We start from the raw sequence: 10,081 nt of genomic DNA, 5'->3' as shown, positions 1-10,081 counted from the left end.
GAGGACAGCAGTATCGTGCTTCATGGAGCCACCGTCACCCTCCTGGCCCATCGAGGTCCGCAACTGTGCAGCAGAACTTCTGCGTGACCTCGTTCTCCGGCGCGCTGGTAGATGCGCGATCCTTGCCTCCTGTCCTGGCTGCAGTACATTTGTGGCCGGTGTTTCACAGTGCGTCTTCATCCTCACGGTCTTCATGCTGCCTGGCTAGGTTGAAGTTCTTGGGTATCTGAAAGGAAAAACGGACAAGGGTAAGGTTGTGGTGAGGGGTGGGGCGGGGTAGCAGGAGGTGCACGCTTACACCATCTGCAGTTTGTAAGTCAAAAGAGATTGTGGGATGGGGGGGAAGTGGGACGTGAGAAGAAGGATTAGTTATGAGGATACTGTCAGCTTCAATGGGTTCAGTTGGCCGCTAGCCACAGCCTCAGCAATGGCCCTTCCGATAATGTCCAACACTGTCACCTCCATGGGGCTTAGAACATGCAGGCGTGCTGCTCCCCATCTGGTTAGTTTCTGCTACCTCCGACTGTTCGCCACCTTCTCCTGCAAGAGAGAGGGAAGTTTGTCAGTGAGTATGGTGCAATGTGTTTGGGTGATGTGGCTGTCATGGTTCAATAGCTGGCAGTGTGTGCAAGCTGTGAGATGTGTGTGTGAGGCTTGCAACAGTGCTAAGTGTGTGAGGCTGAGGTGAAGCATATGAATGAGAGGTATGAGTCCTGATCGACAGAGATTGCTGGTAGGTGAGTGATGGAGGTGTGGTGAATTGAGCAGTGGCTGAGGCTAGTGGTGCATCTGGTAGGATATGGCATTTGAAGATGCATTCACTGAGCTTGACCACTCATGTGAGGTCATTACATTTCTTGCGGCACTGCATCCAGGTCCTCGGGGCTAAACACCTAGGACCCGAAATTGATGAAGGCCTCCATCCGCCCAAGTGCTGCCCAAATGACCGCCGATGGCCACAGAGGTACCTGACGGTTCTTTGGACAGTATTTTCATCACCAAGGTCCCTCGAAGGTCGGCGGGTGGCAAATGAGGGTCTTACGCCGCCAATCTGGGCGGCAGCTGGCTGGAGCCCACATTCTCGCCGGCAAAGGCGCTTGCCGCCCAAGTGCCGCCGAGGATGGAGATGGGCCCACGGAGAGCTGCAAAGAAAAATTATCAGGAAAAAAAAAACATTGGAAGACCTTCAGGGGACCCCATTGAGGTAAGTTGCTGTGGGAAACAAAAAATATTTCTACTAGCCATTTTTTCAGGATCTTCATACTTACCGTCGGGGACAGACCAGCCTCCAGCCAGCGGTCCTTCCCTGTTCTGGTGCTGACTCCCACCCGCACCAATCTGGCATCTCGACAGGCAGGAGCAGGAGGTCAGTTCCGCCACTTGGCCGTTTGCTGATGTCAGCGGACAGTTCCCAGCGGTTCTCACCTCTCGCCCGCTCCAGCCCACATCGAAAGTGGCACTGGACGGATCTTCCACTGGAATGTCGGCGGCAGTGGGTGGCACTGGGTGGTGAGTTCATCAATTTCGGGCCCCGAGCATTTATTTCCGCGGCTATCTGTTTCCACCGACTGCCTTCTCAACGTGTGTCTGGAGGGCCTCCTGCCCCCACTGTGGATACAGGACATCTTCTCCACCTTTCCACCTCCTCCACCAAGAACTCTAGTGCAGTGTCAGAAATCCGTGGTGTTCTCCCATGGTCAGCCACTGTTCTTTGTTGCACAGCACTATTCCAAATGATGTCAGCACCGCCAGCAGCCACAATGCACCTTCCCTTTAGATGGTGCAGGCTAGCTTTAAGCAGTGCAGGCTAGATATAAGTAGTGCTAGCAAGTAATGATATTGGGCCCCCTGCTGTTGCGTGCAGCCAATGAACAGTGTGGTTAGTGCTGGCTGCATGCAGCAGTCAGTATAATGAACAGGCTGCACATAGATGACATGCTGCTTGCATTACATTGAATGTGATCCCCATGCCCGTGTTCGGGAGCTATACAATTTAGCCCGCTCTATGTCTATTGGCTCTTCATAGACTTTCCCACAAACAATTCCCACAAACAGCCCAAAACGCCTCATAAAGTCAGAAAATAGCTGGCAATTGAGAAAGGGAGGAAGGAGGATTGGGATGATAGCCAAAAACAGGATGGAAGATGTAGGTTTTGAAAGAGGGATGAGAGAGGTGATAAAGCAGATGGCCCTCGGCAGAATGATTCAGATGCATGGCCAAATCAGATAACGTTCTACAGAAAAGAAAAGGAGGGATTCAAAATTCAAAGGAGCATAGAAACATGGAAACATACAAAAGAGGTGCAGGAGTAGGCCATTTGGCCCTTCGAGCCTGCACCACCATTCAATAAGATCATGGCTGTTCATTCCCTCAGTACCCCTTTCCTGCATTCTCTCCATATCCCTTGATCCCCTTAGCCGTAAAGGCCACATCTAACTCCCTCTTGAATATATCCAATGAACTGGCATCAATAACTCTCTACAGCAGGGAATTCCACAGGTTAACAACTCTCTGAGTGAAGAAGTTTCTCCTCATCTCAGTTCTAAAAGGCCTACCCCTTATCCTAAGACTGTGTCCCCTGGTTATGGACTTCCCCAACATCGGGAACATTCTACGGGCATCTAACCTGCGCAATCCTGTCAGAATCTTGTATGTTTCTATGAGATCCCCTCTCATCCTTCTAAACGCCAATATATAAAGGCCCAGTTGATCCAGTCTCTCCTCATATGTCAGTCCAGCCATCCCGGGAATCAGTCTGGTGAATCTTCGCTGCACTCCCTCAATAGCAAGAACGTCCTTCCTCAGATAAGGAGACCAAAACTGAACACAATATTCCAGGTGAGGTCTCACCAAGGCCCTGTTCAACTGCAGTAAGACCTCCCTGCTCCTATACTCAAATCCCCGAGCTATGAAGGCCAACATACCATTTGCCTTCTTCATCGCCTGCTGTACCTGTATGCCAACTTTCAATGACTGATGAACCATGACACCCAGGTCTCGTTGCACCGCCCCTTCACCTCATCTGCCGCCATTCAGATAATATTCTGTCTTCGCGTTTTTGCCCCCAAAGTGGATAACCTCACATTTATCCACATTATACTGCATCTGCCATGCATTTGCCCACTCACCGAACCTGTCCAAGTCACCCTGCAGCCTCTTAGCATCCCCCTCACAGCTCACACCGCCAGCCAGTTTAGTGTCATCTGCAAACTTGGAGATATTACACTCAATTCCTTCATCTAAATCATTAATGTATATTGTAAATAGCTGGGGTCCCAGCACTGAGCCCTGCGGCACTCCACTAGTCACTGCCGCAATTCTGAAAAGGACCCGTTTATCCCGACTCTCTGCTTCCTGTCTGCCAACCAGTTCTCTATCCATGTCAGTACTTTACCCCCAATACCATGTGCTTTGATTTTGCACACCAATCTCTTGTGTGCGACCTTGTCAAAAGCCTTTTGAAAGTCCAAATACACCACATCCACTGGTTCTCCCTTGTCCACTCTACTAGTTACATCCTCAAAAAATTCCAGAAAGTTTTTCAAGCATGATTTCCCCTTCATAAATCCATGCTGACTTAGACCGATCCTGTCACTGCTTTCCAAATGTGCTGCTATTTAATCCCTAATAATTGATTCCAACATTTTCCCCACTACTGATGTCAGGCTAACCGGTCTATAATTACCTGCTTTCTCTCTCCCTCCCTTTTTAAAAAGTGGTGTTATATTAGCTACCCTCCAGTCCATAGGAACTAATCCAGAGTCGATAGACTGTTGGAAACTGATCACCAATGCATCCACTATTTCTCGGGCCACTTCCTTAAGCACTCTTGGATGCAGACTATCAGGCCCTGGGGATTTATTGGTACCCCAGGTCCCATCAATTTCCCTAACACAATTTCCTGACTAATAAGGATATCCTTCAGTTCCTCCTTCTCAATAGACCCTCGGTCCCCTAGTACTTCCGGAAGGTTATTTGTGTCTTCCTTAGTGAAGACAGAACCAAAGTATTTGTTCAATTGGTCTGCCATTTCTTTGTTCCCCATTATAAATTCATCTGAATCTGACTGCAAGGGACCTACATTTGTCTTCACTAATCTTTTTCTCTTCACATATCTATAGAAGCTTTTGCAGTCAGTTTTTATGTTCCCGGCAAGCTTCTTCTCGTACTCTATTTTCCCCCTCTTAATTAAAACCTTTGTTCTCCTCTGCTGAATTCTAAATTTCTCCCAGTCCTCAGGTATGTTGCTTTTTCTGGCCAATTCATATGCCTCTTCCTTGGATTTAACACTATCCTTAATTTCCCTTGTTAGCCACGGTTGAGCCACCTTCCCCGTTTTATTTTTACTCCAGACAGGGATGTACAATTGCTGAAGTTCATCCATGTGATCTTTAAATGTTTGCCATTGCCTATCCACCGTCAACCCTTTAAGTATCACTCGCCAGTCTATCCTAGCCAATTCACGCCTCAAAATATCGAAGTTACCTTTCCTTAAGTTCAGGACCCTAGTTTCTGAATTAACTGTGTCACTCTCCATCTTAATAAAGAATTCTACCATGTTATGGTCACTCTTCCCCAAGGGGCCTCGCACAACAAGATTGCTAATTAGTCCTTTCTCATTACACATCACCCAGTCTAGGATGGCCAGCACCCTAGTTGGTTCCTCGACATATTGGTCTAGAAAACCATCCCTAATACACTCTAGGAAATCCTCCTCCACCGTATTGCTACCAGTTTGGTTAGCCCAATCAATATGTAGATCAAAGTCACCCATGATAACTGTTGTACCTTTATTGCATACATCCCTAATTTCTTGTTTGATGCTGTCCCCAACCTCACTACTACTGTTTGGTGGTCTGTCCACAACTCCCACTACCGTTTTCTGCCCCTTGGTATTCCGTAGCTCCACCCATACCGATTCCACATCATCCAGGCTAATGTCCTTCCTTACTATTGCATTAATTTCCTCTTTAACCAGCAATGCCTCCCCGCCTCCTTTTCCTTTCTGTCTATCCTTCCTAAATGTTCAATACCCCTGGATGTTGAGTTCCCAGCCTTGTTCACCCTGGAGCTATGTCTCCTTGATGCCAATTACATCATACCCATTAACTGCTATCTGTGCAGTTAATTCGTCCATCTTATTCCGAATACTGCTCGCATTGAGACACAGAGCCTTCAGGCTTGTCTTCCTAACACACTTTGCCCCTTTAGAATTTTGCTGTAAAGTGGCCCTTTTTGCTTTTTGCCTTAGGTTTCTCTGCCCTCCACTTTTACTTTTCTTCTTTCTATCTTTTGCTTCTGCCCCCATTCTACTTCCTTCTGTCTCCCTGCATAGGTTCCCATCCCCTTGCCATATTAGTTTAACTCCTCCCCAACAGCACTAAAAAACACTCCCCCTCTAACATTGGTTCCAGTCCTGTCCAGGTGCAGACCATCCGGTTTGTACTGGTCCCACCTCCCCCAGAACCGGTTCCAATGTCCCAGGAATTTGAATCCTTCCCCTCTGCACCACTCCTCAAGCCACGTATTCATCTGAGCTATCCTGCGATTCCTACTCTGACTAGCACGTGGCACTGGTAGCAATCCTGAGGTTACTACATTTGAGGTCCTACTTGTTAATTTAGCTCCTTGCTCCCTAAATTCATCTTGTAGGACCTCATCCCGTTTTTTACCTATATCGTTGGTATATCGTTGGCAGAGCGTAAGTACAGGAGCTTCGGCTGAATGAAGAAACCAAGCATATACTTAACATCAATCAGAATTTATAATCTTAAAAGGACAGTTATGCTTTAGTAGAAGAATAATACATTGTATTTTGCAAGGTGCAATGTTCCTGACCTTTAACAATAGCACATACTCTGATTTACCATGAACAGTGTGATAGGCGATTCACTAGTATATAATAAAAGCGGTATATCTAGTGTGCACTTCTTGTCTGTCACATTTCCCCATTTCCGATCCAGCACACTTCAAGTTTCACACTCAAAAGTTATTAACATATAGAAATTGAAGTATAAAGGAACAATGGCAATTATTTGGCATACAGAAAATACCAGAGTCAGAGGGGTAGATGGTCAACAACGCCCGGGCGTTAAGAATATAAGAACAGAAGAAATAGGAGCAGGAGTAGGCCATTCGGCCCTTCAAGCCTGCTCCGCCATTCAAGGAGATCATGGTTGATCTTTTATCTCAACTCCACTTCCTGCACTATCCCCATATCCATTGAGTCCCTTAATTTTCAAAAATGTATCAATGTCTGTCTTGAATATACTCAATGACTGAGCCTTCACAGACCTCTGGGGTAGAGAATTCCAAAGATTCACCAGCCTCTGAGTGAAGATGTTTCTCCTCATCTCAGTCCGAAATGACTGACCCCTTATTCTGAGACTGTGACCCCTGGTTATAGATTCCCCAGCCAGAGGAAGCATCCTCCCTACATCTACCCTGTCAAGCCCTGTAAGAATTTTGGATGTTTCAATGAGATCACCTCTCATTCTTCTAACCTCGAGAGAATATAGGCCTAGTCTCCTCAATCTCTCCTCATAGGGCAATTCCCCCATCCCAGGAATCAGGTGAACCTTCGTTGCACTCCCTCTATGGCAAGTATATCCTTCCTTAGGTAAGGAGTCCAAAACTGTATACAATACTCCATTGCCAGTTAAACTGGCATTGCAGACCAGCCACCTGGTGCAGAACCCATCCGATTTTTCATTTCCATTGATTTTGATGTAAAAAAGACCAGGCTTCTAGTCTGCATCTTGAATCACAATTAAACTGTGAATGAACTTAACAATGTTTACTTGATGGCAATTAGGGTTTGTCGCATCAGAACAATACATGATGCATTACATGGCATATTGCTCCTGCCTTTATAGAGCAGCATATAATCTGGTTTACCGTAAACACATGAGATCTACATTTTTTATATATGTCATACATGTTATAATCTAGCTGCTGACATACATTATCATTCCATATGCAGAAAAAGGAAACAATTAGAATATGTATTAAACCACATTTCCTCTTTGCCAATTTTTGGTGCCCAGGAGGATTAATGGCAGATTTATTTTGTGCCCGATTGCGCCGGAAAAATAAGTTGCAACTTTCGCCAAAGTAAAATTTCACTTTGGCGTTGCAGTACCTGAAGTTAAGTCTGGGGGTGGAGCTTCAAGTGTGTACCAAAAAGTCTCTGAGCACGCGCCAGAAAAACAAAATCACTTTTTCTACGTGACCCTGGTCTGTGCATGCGCAACACTAGGCTCTTTCTCGGCCTTTTGGCTAAGATCATGCGTAACTGACCTGACAGGGGAGTAACCACCATAACCCCAAGGTGGTTCTCCCTGGATCAGGAAGGTATATGCTTGCTTTTTTGGAAATAGGAGGTGGGTGGGGTGGCTTGACCCATCCACCTCCACGGAGGTGTGTGGGGGACCTGACCCATCCACCTCCATGGCACGAACCTGGTATTGCAGTACTTCCAGGAATGGTGCAGTGGCTCTAGGCCTTTTGGCTAAGAGCATTGGCGCAGAGTGATCCTTGAATGGGCCCAAGGTGACCTCTGGCGTTTGTGATTTGACAAAGAATTGGAACGATTGGCTACGAATTTCAAAAAAAAACACTAGGCTCTTTCTCCATGGAGACGCGATGCACGGTGATTTTTGGCACTTTAATGATAACTTTGGCGAAATGTATATGTTTGCTGCTGTGCACAAAACTGTAGTGCCGTCTCCGATGCTCACCGGGCTCGGGGCACAGGTCAGAGTGCCAGCCAGCAGGATCGCTCCCTCGGCCGGACAGAAAAACAGGAGATCAGCGCTCAGCTTGGAAAGAAGTCCGAGGTGGAGGGTGTGGAATCCAAGCGCTGAGCTCCTGTGCTTGTGTCCGGCCGAGAGAGCGTTCCTGCTGCCAGCCGGCTGACATTCCTCCGACCTGTGCCTGGAGCCCCGTGAGCAGAGATTATGTGGTGGGGTGGAGTCGCAATTTGCTTTCTCACGTAACATTCTCATATTCTAAACATTAGGTGGAAAAAATTAAATTTCTAACATTCTGTGGAAAAAATTAACTTTCTGAGTTATTTTCCGAGTTCCCTCTGCAAAAATCAATGTGAATTTGTGTTTTAAATTGTCATCTTCCCTCGCTCCAAAAACTCAGAAATATACTCAATGCCGATTTTCTTAAGTTAACGTAGGGCTTTTCTGATCGGTACTTAAGGCCACTCTGCGGCACCCTTAAAAAAAAAAATCGGTGTTCACAAAAGTCGCATAAATTGTCAAAAAGGGCCAAAAACGGTACTGAAATCAGTTTTCCCCCAAATCTGCGCAAAAAAATCTGGCGTACGAAAAATCTGGTGCTGAGTCGCCACTGGCGTACAAACTTTGAGGAAAGTTGCAAATTCATGATTGCTCAAAAAAAATCATCGGACGTCAAAAAAACGGCGCCCAGTGGTGGCGAATATTGAGCCCATTGTACTTAGAATGTTTTACTTTGAAATTGCTCCAATGTACAGGTACAACGTCTCAAATCCGGCAACTTTGGAACCGAGACCGTGACGATTTTTGGATTTTTCTGGATTTCGGGACAAGAAAATCAAGAGTGTACATATGCTACCAAGATAAAGTACTCATGGTGGCGTGGATCAGGTCGGGTCGGGCCGGGTCGAGGGTCATTCGGCAAGCCTTGGACCAATCGCGCGCCATTTAAACATAGCAGCGAAGCCGAAAACCAATTCAACCCGCCGGTTTTTGGACAATAATTCCGGATTGTATTTTGCTGAATATCAAATGGGATTTTCTCAAAAATGTCCGGTTTTCAGACTATTCCGATTTTCGGACAGCAGGATTTGAGACATTGTCGTAGAATCAGTAAAAGATTAAAGTGTTTTTAACAGTAAATTAATTAAAAGACCCTTTGACACAGCCTCTTCAACATTCCACTTTTCAAGCACTGAATAAAATATGCTACTGCTCAGACACACTCTGCTTTACATTTTGGTGCAAAAATATTCATATATTCCTCAAAGGGCTAATAATTGATTGAGTAATGTGACAGTTATACTGGATTTGCGAGGCCAGTTTAAGTGATGCTTCCCTTATGATACAGCAGAACAGCGTCGCAGCAGGAATCGAGCTCTTTAGGTTGTTTACATCCACTGTAGGCCAGCTATGGCACTGGGAGGAAATGATGCAGGTGATGGGGAAACATGATTGTGCTTTGCTGCTGGGTAATGGTGAGGGCAGCGGGTATTGCACTTGCACCGTCCGCCCAATCGCAACAGCGAGAGGCAGGAAGTATCTTGGCGGCCAGGCTTCATTAGCATGCAGCCGGCAAGCTGCGAACGCTCCGAGACAGGTTGCTGGTTGGGGAGGTAGAGAAATCAGCCAGTTCCTACGTCAAGCTGGCCGACAGTATGGGTCTGTGGGGTTGGGTGGCGGTGATCCTGGGAGTGGGCGGTGGGGGTGGAAGCCATGCAGAGATCGGCAGCACACTGGAGTGGGGCCACAAAAATGAAGACCGTTGTTTGGGAGGCCGGTTTTAGAGCAGCCAGCTGTGGTCCCTTTAAGGACAGCTGGTTAGACCGCTGCATATCAGGGAGCATTGGCTCAGGACTTGCGCGGCACATGCCCCAGCCATTGGTACATGAAAATCATGCCAGGGTTCTGTACTGGCGTAGGACACTGATTTAAATATGGCTCGTACCTTTTTTCAAGCAGGAGTGCGAGCCAACCATTTAGAGGTCCACTTGAATATTGAGATTGGTGGCCATCAGCTGGCCAGTGGCTGGGTCATTGTTTTTCAAATGTAATTTCAATTTTCAATTAAAAGTTAGAAACATAGAAACATAGAAAATAGGTGCAGGAGTAGGCCATTTGGCCCTTCGAGCCTGCACCACCATTCAATAAGATCATGGCTGATCATTCACCTCAGTACCCCTTTCCTGCTTTCTCTCCATACCCCTTGATCCCTTTAGCCGTATGGGCCATATCTAACTCCCTCTTGAATATATCAAATGAACTGGCATCAACAACTCTCTGCGGTAGGGAATTCCACAGGTTAACAACTCTCTGAGTGAAGAAGTTTCTC

At 46.6% G+C, this 10,081-nt stretch overlaps 1 pseudogene; it reads left to right on the top strand.

The window, feature by feature from the left end:
• Positions 1 to 7,259: 7,259 nt before the first annotated feature.
• Positions 7,260 to 7,498, top strand: LOC139264888 (U2 spliceosomal RNA; annotated as a pseudogene).
• The last annotated feature ends 2,583 nt before the right edge of the window (positions 7,499 to 10,081 follow it).

Source organism: Pristiophorus japonicus, chromosome 5, assembly GCF_044704955.1.
Source record: "Pristiophorus japonicus isolate sPriJap1 chromosome 5, sPriJap1.hap1, whole genome shotgun sequence".
Taxonomy (NCBI): Eukaryota; Metazoa; Chordata; class Chondrichthyes; family Pristiophoridae; genus Pristiophorus; species Pristiophorus japonicus.
This window is presented reverse-complemented; position numbering and strand designations above follow the sequence as displayed.